Source organism: Myotis davidii, unplaced genomic scaffold, assembly GCF_000327345.1.
Source record: "Myotis davidii unplaced genomic scaffold, ASM32734v1 scaffold405, whole genome shotgun sequence".
NCBI lineage: Eukaryota > Metazoa > Chordata > Mammalia > Chiroptera > Vespertilionidae > Myotis > Myotis davidii.
In genome coordinates this window covers 310,914-320,683 of record NW_006296048.1, presented here as the reverse complement: position 1 = coordinate 320,683, position 9,770 = coordinate 310,914, and the positions used below count along the sequence as shown (strand labels likewise).

Here is a 9,770-nt window from a genome sequence, read left to right as displayed (position 1 = left end):
CGAGTCCCGACCGAACCCAGACAGTCCCGCTTCTCCCGTTTGAATCTGGATCCCTAGAGACTCGCCCAGAACTGGAGCTCAGAGCCTGAGACTCCCTCCGATTGAAAACGACAACTGTGCCCTCAGCCGTCAGCCCGCTCCGCACGCACCTCCGCACCTTTGTATTTTCCCCACTGCGCCTCCTCTGAGTCTCGTATGCTGTTCCCTTTCCTTCTAGTTGAAGAATTCCCCCTCAGCCAGTCTTCCTGTGGTTCTGGGTGATGTCCATTCCGTCTTTTAGTTGTATTTTTGAAGTGGTTGTTCGAGGCAGCTAACTCTGGTGTTTACCTATGCTGCCATCTTGATTTTCTCCAAAGAAAAAGCCTATGTTCTGATCATGGCTCCAGGGCACTCTGGGATCTGGATGGCTGACCTTGGCCCCTCAGAGCTTTCCTCCTCTGCTCTCTGCACTTGCTGCTGCCTTTGCTGGGGACATTCTTCCCCAGGTCCGAAAGTTCATTCTTTAATGCACATTTTATCTTAATTTACAGGGATGCCAACTTTTATTATCCAGCCATGATGCTGTGAATGGGATTTTATTATCTGTTTTTATAAAAATTGATTAAGTTTAGAATGGATTTTGAAAAAGAGATAGGCAAGGTTCTTTACATTTTATAGATTCGGCTTACTTTACTTTGTACCCGTAGACTTTTAATTGCTCACTAAATGTATATATATAAAACCCTAATATGCTAAGTGTCTGACCCTTAGTCAACCGCTCAACTAGTCACTATGATGCACACTGACCACCAAGAGGCAGATGCTCCAAAAGTAGGTCAGCTTCCTGCTGGGGTCCAGCCTACTGGGACTGGGTGAGAAGGGCCGGGCATGCCCTGGAGCCAACCTCTCATGGTCCCTCCCAGGCCTCTAAAATACTTCTTCTAATTAATTTCTGTCAATGTGCACGCATTCATATATCGGGCCTCTAGTATTAAGATAAGTGTTAATTTCCTGAATTTTCCTTTCCATGTATTTCAAACAGAAATAATTAAAGGGCTTTACATTGAAATAAAATATAGCATGTTTGATTGCCATTCAACTTGGTTATAACCATTACTTGAACTTTATCTGTTGAACAGGAGGAGAGACCTCAAGGCCATAATTATCTTCAGGGTTCTGGTAGAGATGCTATTAGAATGCCATCTCAAGGAAAGAAAATATAGGATAGAGAGAGTTTATATTAGGAATCCTAGGACCCAGAGTACTGCAGTTCCAGTATACTTGCTTGAAGAATTCTGTCAACCATCCCTAGAAGGTTACTCAGAAAAGTGAGTTACCTTGCTGGAAATCATGTTTAGTTTCTGTAATTGTATAACGTTATAATTGAGCAGTTGTCAAGAGTAAGAAGGTTTATTTAAAGCAATTTAAAAATTAAAAATCATTTACCTTTTAAGCACATCTATTTAGAAACATTTAAAATTTTTGAAGTAGAAAATTGTCTTGTGCTGTTTACTGATAGTCTTAAGTAGATCTTCACAAATAGATACCAAATAATATAATATCTATAACATGAAAAAATAATGTATAGAATAAAGTAGATAATATTTAGAATGTAAAGTTTCTTCTTCCGAAATACATCCTGGGACCTGGCCGTGTAGTTCAGTTGATTAGATCCTTATTCTGACGCACCAAGTATGTGGGTTCCATTTTGGGTCAAGGCACATATAAGAATCAACCAGTGAATGTATAAATAAGTGGAAGAACAAATTGAGGTTCCACTCTCCCTCCTTCCATCTCTCCATCCCCCCCCCTCACTCTCTCTCTCATATCGATAATAAAAAATGCATTCTTCTACTTTTTGTGTTCATAGCAATCTATAGTATTTTGCCAGTTTATATCTAGATGTTCATAAACTGCTTCCCCTTCTACTACCCCTTGGAAGTATATGTGAGGAGAGCAAGAAAGAAAATCAATTTAACAGTTAAATCTGATGATGCATCAGAAACCACAGGAATAGTGTGTCATATAGAGATATAGAGAATTGAGAAGGTATACTTGCATGATGGGATATGTAAGTGATGCCCTAGTGATCATATATGGATGCAGGCGATTGTTAATCACTTTTTAAAATTGCTTTCCATCATCAGAACAAGAAACAATTATAAGTTAGAGCTAGGTTCAATGAAAAATGTTTCCAAGGAAGCTCAGAGTGGGAACAGACATGATAGGTATTTTAATTGAACATTTCCTTATGCCCAGGAGATTTAAGTGCACAAACAAATATAGTTTCAAGTATTTTGTGGAAATAACATTTAATTATATTACTTGAATAATGCTATTTAAAAATTTTGTATTGGATTTACTTTGGGCAAAATTTTTTAAAAGGTGAGGCTTATACTAGGTATGGCATACAAGATAATATGTAAATAGTATACAGGTTACTTTATTTTCTTTCCTGTTTTTAAAAACATGTTTTTATTGATTTTAGAGAGGAAGGGAGAGGGAGAGAGAGAGAAACATCGATAAGAGAGAAAGAAACATCGATAAGAGAGAAATATCAACATCTATTGACTGCCTCCTGCACTCCCCCTGCTAGGGATTGAGCCTCGTGACCAGGAATTGAACCAGAACCTTTTGATGAATGGGGTGACACTTAACCACGTAGCCATACCATTTGGGCATTCTGTTATTACTAGAGGCCTAATGCACGAAATTTGTGCAAGAGTAGGCCTTCCTTCCCCCGGCTGTCAGCATTGGCTTCCCTTTGGCACCCGGGACCCAGGCTTCCCTTGCAGCCCCAACTTTGTCGGGAAGGACACCTGGTTTAATTAGCATATTACACTTTTATTATTATAGATATACCAGATCATTAAGTCTTTGCTTTAATCCTTATCTGCTTAGAATAAGCATGTGTATAAAGTAGATTGCATTTAAGTTAAATAAAAATTTAATTATACATATTGTACCTGATGTTTAGAATATAATGGTTGTATGTAATTACATTCTAATGTATATTATTAAATATAGAGTTTTTTTTGTTACTGTTATAGGTTTTTACTCATGTATTTTATAAAAAAAAGATGCACCTTTAATTTAGCTATACCTTATAGTGTTGTAGGAATGGTAAATCCTACCTTTATGTTAAGAAGAATTTGAATGGCATGCTTCCCATCAGTTTTAATTTTTTGACTTCTCTGGACTCAACAGAAATTCTAAAACACTACCACCCACATTTGACTTCTCTATGTGTTAAAATTTAAATACTATTTCAACACAAAATATTTATTTTATTTTATTTTTTTTTTACTTTAATTTTATTGAGTTTATGTGCTGTCTTGCAGCCACTAGAGCAGGGGTGGGCAAACTTTTTGACTCGAGGGCCACAATGGGTTCTTAAACTGGACCGGAGGGCCGGGACAAAAGCATGGATGGAGTGTTTGTGTGAACTAATATAAATTCAAAGTAAACATCATTACATAAAAGGGTACGGTCTTTTTTTTTTTTTAGTTTTATTCATTTCAAACGGGCCGGATCCGGCCCGCGGGCCATAGTTTGCCCACGGATGCACTAGAGGGAAGATATACAAGTCTTATTTTCATACTTTAATATTTATATGCTAAAGTTATTTATATGTTGTCGCCTTCGCAGGTATTAGGTTAGTGCATGTTAAGCATTTTGTAGCTATAAGGTTTGGTGACTATGTAAAAATTCCTCAATCCATTGGAGACATCAGTTTAGTAAGAAGATTTTTCATGCTATATTGATATTACGTATTCAAAAATAAAATAAGAGTTTATGCTGCCCAGGAGAGGCTCCTGCCACTGCCGCTGCGCCAGCCGTGAGCCTGGCTTCTGGCTGAGCGGCGCTCCCGCTGTGGGAGCACATTGACCACTAGGGGGCAGCTTCTGCGTTGAGTGTCTGCCCCCTGGTGGTCAGTGCGCATAATAGTGACCAGTTGTTCTGCTGTTTGTTCAATTTTCATATTAGGGTTTTATTATATAGGCTTTTATTATAAAAGGCTAATATGCAAATTGACCAAATGGTGGCACGACCCGTCATTATGATGTGCACTGACCACTGGGGGGCAGACGCTCAATGTGGGAGTTGCCTCCTGGTGGTCAGTGTGCTCCCACAGGGGGAGCTCCGCTCAGCCAGAAGCCCTGAGCTGGGCTCACGGGTGGCGTGCGCAGTGGTGGTGGCTTGAGCCTAAGCCATCAGTTGGACATCCTCTGAGGGCTCCTGGATTGTATGAGGGTGCAGGCCAGGTTGAGGGACTCCCCCTAGCCCTTCAAGTGCACAAGTTTCGTGCACCGGGCCTCTAGTTAGAAAATAAAGAAGCTAGGAATTGTTACTAGAGTTACCTATAGGGCCCTGTAGTCAAGTTGAGGCTCTCACTAGAGTAAGAGGGACAATTGGAACATCAGTGAATATAGTAATAGCAGAAAGTTCATGCATTCATAATGATAGTAAATTAGTAAGTAATGTAAAGGATGCTAGTGAACTAACTTTTATTATTTGGAAAACATAAAATCAGCATCTATGGTACATTTCCTTTATCAATGGTATTACTGACTAACCAAATGGTAGACGAGAAGAGGTTTCTTTTTATAGAATCTTATGGGACAGGGGTCCTGGCCCTAAGCAGGTCTGCCTAGGGTAGTGTATGGATTCTTAACTTCATGAAAGAAAGATTTTACCATAATAGTCCAGGTGACTATGCTGGGGACAGTAAAACAAGGAGGGGCTTAGCATAGAAGAAGCAACAGGAGAGCCTAGGCTGGCTACTATGGCTCACTGGGAAGTCAGAGAAAAGGAGGCCTTGGAGACATTCAGAAGGTTAGTCCAGGATGAGCTACTGCTCCCCAATTGCTTTCCTGTTTACAAGTCTTGTGGGAACCCTTGGGTTTTGGAGATGCCAGAGGCATGCTTCCCAGATGGATAGTGCAGGCTGTGTCCTTTGTCTCAAAGGTTTTTATCTCTCTCTTGTAGGCGGGAATCTTAGGGGAGTTTTCAGGGTAGGGTTTTAGCAAATTTTTTTTTTATTTTTTAATTAAGTTATTACATATGTGTCCTTATCCCCACATTACTCCCCATCCCCCCACTCATGCCCTCACCCCCCTGTTGTCTGTGTCCATTGCTTAGGCTTATATGCTTGCATTTTAGCAGAATATTTATCAGTTTTCCAGGTATGGTCTTTCAGGATCTTGGTGTCTACTCATTGGTCATTGCCAGGGCAGGGGGTCATTAATAATTGCAGCTGGTTCTGGTGTCCCCCACCTGGTTTTGATGCTTTTCTGGGCATGGAGCTGGAATAAATTGAGGTCTAGATAATTGTTTCTAGGGAAGTGACCTCCTATATCTGCTGTAAATTGCTCGGCCAGTTTGTTCAGCTATCTGTCTTAGTTTCCCCATTCCACTTGTCCTGGCTTAGTGGCCTGGCTCAGAAGTATTCCAGCCAATAAGTGAAAAAGTAATGATAGAATTAGAATATCACTATTTTGCAACTCCTGGTGAAACAATGGATCTAGGCATTAATTACAGCTAATGTAAAATATAATAATAATAAATTAAGGCATTGTATTCCTGATATAGGAATAGAGCACTTCTTAGGTAGTGGTCTTGACAAAAGAGACATATGTCTCATCAAACATCTAGATCCAACTGCCCATTTATAGGAAATACAGAACCCTGGGAAACATGATAACACCATGAGGTTGCAATCAGCCATGACAATACTGTGGAAGTGACACAAGACAGATGACTCAAATTCTTGACTAGATCATTTGCAAGGAGGGAAAACAGAGGGAATTTACAGATTAAGACACTTAGAAGGCATAGAATCCAATTGTAATGTGCAGATCTTGTTTAAATCTCAATTGAAATAAAACTTAAAAAATAACATTTATATGTTGATAGGAGAGTTGTATGCAAATTGGGAGTTATTGAATATTTTTTAAAAGAGTCTTTATATTTTAGTGATTCATAATGAAATATGTATGGTGGAAATGATATATTTAGAATTTGCTACAAAATAAGGCAGGCTGGGGACTTTAGGAATGGATAGTTGAGTGGTTGCAGGAGGAGTTAGCATATTATTCTGCCTACTCTTGTATGTTTTTAAAACTCATCTACACTAATAAAAGAGAAACATGCAAATTGATGTCACTCTGCTACGCCCACCAACCAATCAGGATGAGTATGCAAATTAACCCACCAAAGATGGCTTTATTTGCATATGCAGGTGTGGAGTGAAGACTGAAGACAGCATAGAAGGAACCTAGGACTGCAGAAGGGAGCAAAGTGGTGGAGAAGGGAGGGAGCCAAGGCAGCGGAGACAGGAAGGAGCGAGGCACCTTCTCTGCTTCACTCCAGCCACAGGAAGCTCTATTCTTGCAGGAATCTTCCTGCAATGGGCCTTTAGTTGTTAATAAAGATTTTTGTTTGTTTTAGGAAACACATACATATAAAACACTTCTTTAACACTTTGAATATTTATTCTTTGTCCTTCTTGAATTTTTTTTCATTTTACATAATTCAGAATTTTAACCTAATATATTTTTAAGCTTGAATGTATTTTATTGGCCATCTTTTCATATTTGTATAAAACAAAGAATACACACTACAATTTTTAACTCTTAAATTTTCTGTAAAATGTTAATGTACTGTGTGATCATTATTAGTGTATAAATGATCAAAATTGCGTAAGTATATAATTTAAAATTTTTGCTTATTAATATGGGAATAAATGAAGAGCATTCAAATGAGAACTACTTGTTATTCGGAGATTTCCATGGCAAGGGGACAGGCCACTATTACTTGCATTTGGCAGAGGCTCAAAGGCAGGCAGAGGAATGGGAAAGGTATTGGGAGAAAAAGAGAAGGGGGTGGGGGTAGGTTTCAGGTGTGCCCTGACTGGAACCTGTAAGTGGACCTTCTAGAAGTGGGGTATTTTTTTGTGATTGGTTAAGGGTGCATTTTTCAGGTTGTTCCTAATTTAGAAGGGTAAAAAATTAGGGAAGTTGTCAGTTATAAATAAGGTCCTGGCTATTTTCAGCTGATTATTGCAGGGCTATTGTTTGGCTTTCTGAGCTGATTGCTGCAGATAATAGTAGTCTAACACCCTGAACTGGTTACTGTAGGTAGCAGGCTGGCTTCCTGGGCTGGTTTCTCCAGATTGTGGGTAGATTTCCGTCTTTTACATAGATTGGACATTGTCCATTTTTGTATTCAGTCTGATAAATTATAAAAATTGTTTTATTATAAATGTATCTCTTTAAGATGGCATTGTCTCCTCTATTAGTACCCTCATCCAGTGAAAAATATTAAATATTTGTAGATTAAGAAATCATTATCTGAAAAATCTTTTATATAGAAATAAATAGAAGGGAGTAGATGGAGTTTTTTATTGCCTAATTCTTCTAACTCCTGCCAAGGAGGGAATGCCAAGTATCAGTTACTCTTCATCACAAATTATTTTTATTGATGTCTCAGAGAACAGACAACCAATTGCCTAATGTCGAAAGGACTGGCAAAAGGATTTGTTACTCTGAGTCATTTATTTTCTCAACTGTATCAAAATGTCCCGTTGTTTGGCATCCTGGAAAATTTTATGTGCTGTTGTACATTGCATCAATTGTAAGATGCAGGTTAGATAATGCTTATTTCTTTAACTTGTAATTTTTTAATGTTTTTTTTATTATTTTAATTTTGTGAAGTAGAAGGATGTGCCTAGATCTTCACAGACCCCTCCTCCCTTCATACTATCAAAAATAAAAAGTACATGTCATATAACTTTACATATTTCAATATTTTATTTTTTCCTGTCCTATGCTAAATTTAATACTTTTTAATATACCCTAAAATGACTATATTTGTATGATGTGAGAAAAAATTAAAACAATTTTTTTTAACTTTCAAGGTTCATTTTTTTTCCTTCTGATTTTAAGAGAAATTAAAACATTTGGACCTTTTTTTAAAAAAAATTTTTTTCTTTTATTTCAGAGAAGAAGGGAGAGGGAGAGATAGAAACATCAATAATGAGAGAGAATCATTGATTGGCTGCCTCCTGAACGCCCCCCCTCCCACTGGGGACCAAGCATGCAACCCAGACTTGGAATCGAACTATTGACCTCCAGTTCATAGATCTATGCTCAACCACTGAGCAACACTGGAAAACATTTGAACCTTTAAAAGTACTATTGGCCTTAGCACTGTGCCTCATCTGCCTCATGAATATGTTAGCATAGGGCTGTTGACAATGGAGAACTGTGTAGAAAGAACCAGCATTTTTTTTGACCCCTTAGTTTGCAGGCAAGTAGAGCCATTTTAGGGAATGATGCATATGGACGGTGAAGCTTTTGACACCAAATCCATAAACTTCCATGTTCTCCCATATGTTATGGAAAGTCTTTGCCTCATCCCAGGCATAATCATATTTAAATTTAAAGCTAATTGGTTACCAAATAACCTACATAAATGTTATTGTGTTCAACCAGACTTTTGGTAAGTTTGAGTGGGAGTATATTCGACTTTAGGTTTTTTTAAAATGAGTTTACTTTGCAGTCACTCCTTTCTAGGATAGTAGTAAAGAGTATTCATAGTTCAGAAAGAGTACTATAGATGTCACAGCAGTCTGAACATTCGGACAAGATTAGTAATCTTTCCAGCCTCAATTCTTTAATCTCTTAAATACATACCTCATAATTATTGTGAATAGTAAATGAGATGTTTAGTGTACTGATACATTGCCGGACACATAAGCACTAGATTAATAGAAGGTTGTAGAATGGTGAGGATGATAATATCTCTTGAATGAGCCACTTCTTATTATTTGAAAGGGTTGAGAAGTCACAGAAACCAAACAACTAGAATATGCATTCTTTTTTTAATCCTCAACCAAGGATATTCCCTCATTAATTTTTACAGAGAGTGGAAGGGAGGGAATTGGGGAGAGAGATGAGGAGAGAGAGGAGAAAGAGAAACATTGATGTGAGAGACACATTGGTTGCCTCCTTCACATTCCCTGACCAAGGCTGGAGATCTAACTTGCAAGTCAGGTACATGCCCTTGACCAGTAGTCTGATGGCCAGAGTTCTAACCACTGAGCATTCCAGCCAGGGCAGAACATGTATTCTTGAATAGGACATACTGCTCATCTTAGGTACGTGGCATGTAGTACTTTCATGCAGAGTCGAATGGACCCATTTTTCTTTTAATCTCACAATTCTGTGTTATACATTTAACTGTCTCCAATTTCAATGTTCACAAATCCAGACTTAGAGAAACCTAATGTGCTCAGGGCACACATATCCTATGAAATCATTGAGTCCAAGTTCAGTGAATTATTTTTTCGCTCATTTTTTTTCTTTTTTAATTATCAAGGTCTTTTTTTAGAGGTCAGATAGTTCCGGGTAACCTTGCCTTAGAATGGTGGCTGGATTCCTTTTAACTCAGAATGCTGATTTTTTTTTTTTTTATGTATGCGCTGGAATATCCAGGCTGCAGACTCAAGATTCATTTGGAAGTGGCATATGCCCTTAGTGATGGTAAAATTTCTGGAAATAGTATTGCTATAAATTTTTTGACTAATGTTCTGATTTATTGTGGGTTTGTTTGTTTTTTTACTGTCTTTTAACATTTTAAAACTCTCTAAGCTATGTTAATATTCCAGTTACTTTTTATCCATTATGAGCTAAATTTTTTTGAAATGGTGCTACTTAATTAATTCATAAGATTTACTAGCCTCCTAACTTTTAGAACGTAAAAAGATATCAATAATTGTTATAGAAGGA

The 9,770-nt window shown here is 37.9% G+C and overlaps 1 protein-coding gene across 16 annotated transcripts in view; it reads left to right on the top strand.

Annotated features, from left to right (window-relative positions):
• The window catches only part of PARD3 (par-3 family cell polarity regulator), a 621,610-nt gene that overhangs the window by 309,325 nt on the left and 302,515 nt on the right, over window positions 1–9,770 (top strand). The window contains exon 1 of one of the 16 annotated variants that reach the window (XM_015568625.1): window positions 1,143–1,307. The exons of the other annotated variants lie outside the window; for them this stretch is intronic. The gene's annotated coding sequence lies outside the window, so the exon portion shown is untranslated. Of the gene's footprint in view, window positions 1–1,142; window positions 1,308–9,770 lie in introns of those variants that run through there. 16 annotated transcript variants of the gene reach the window in all.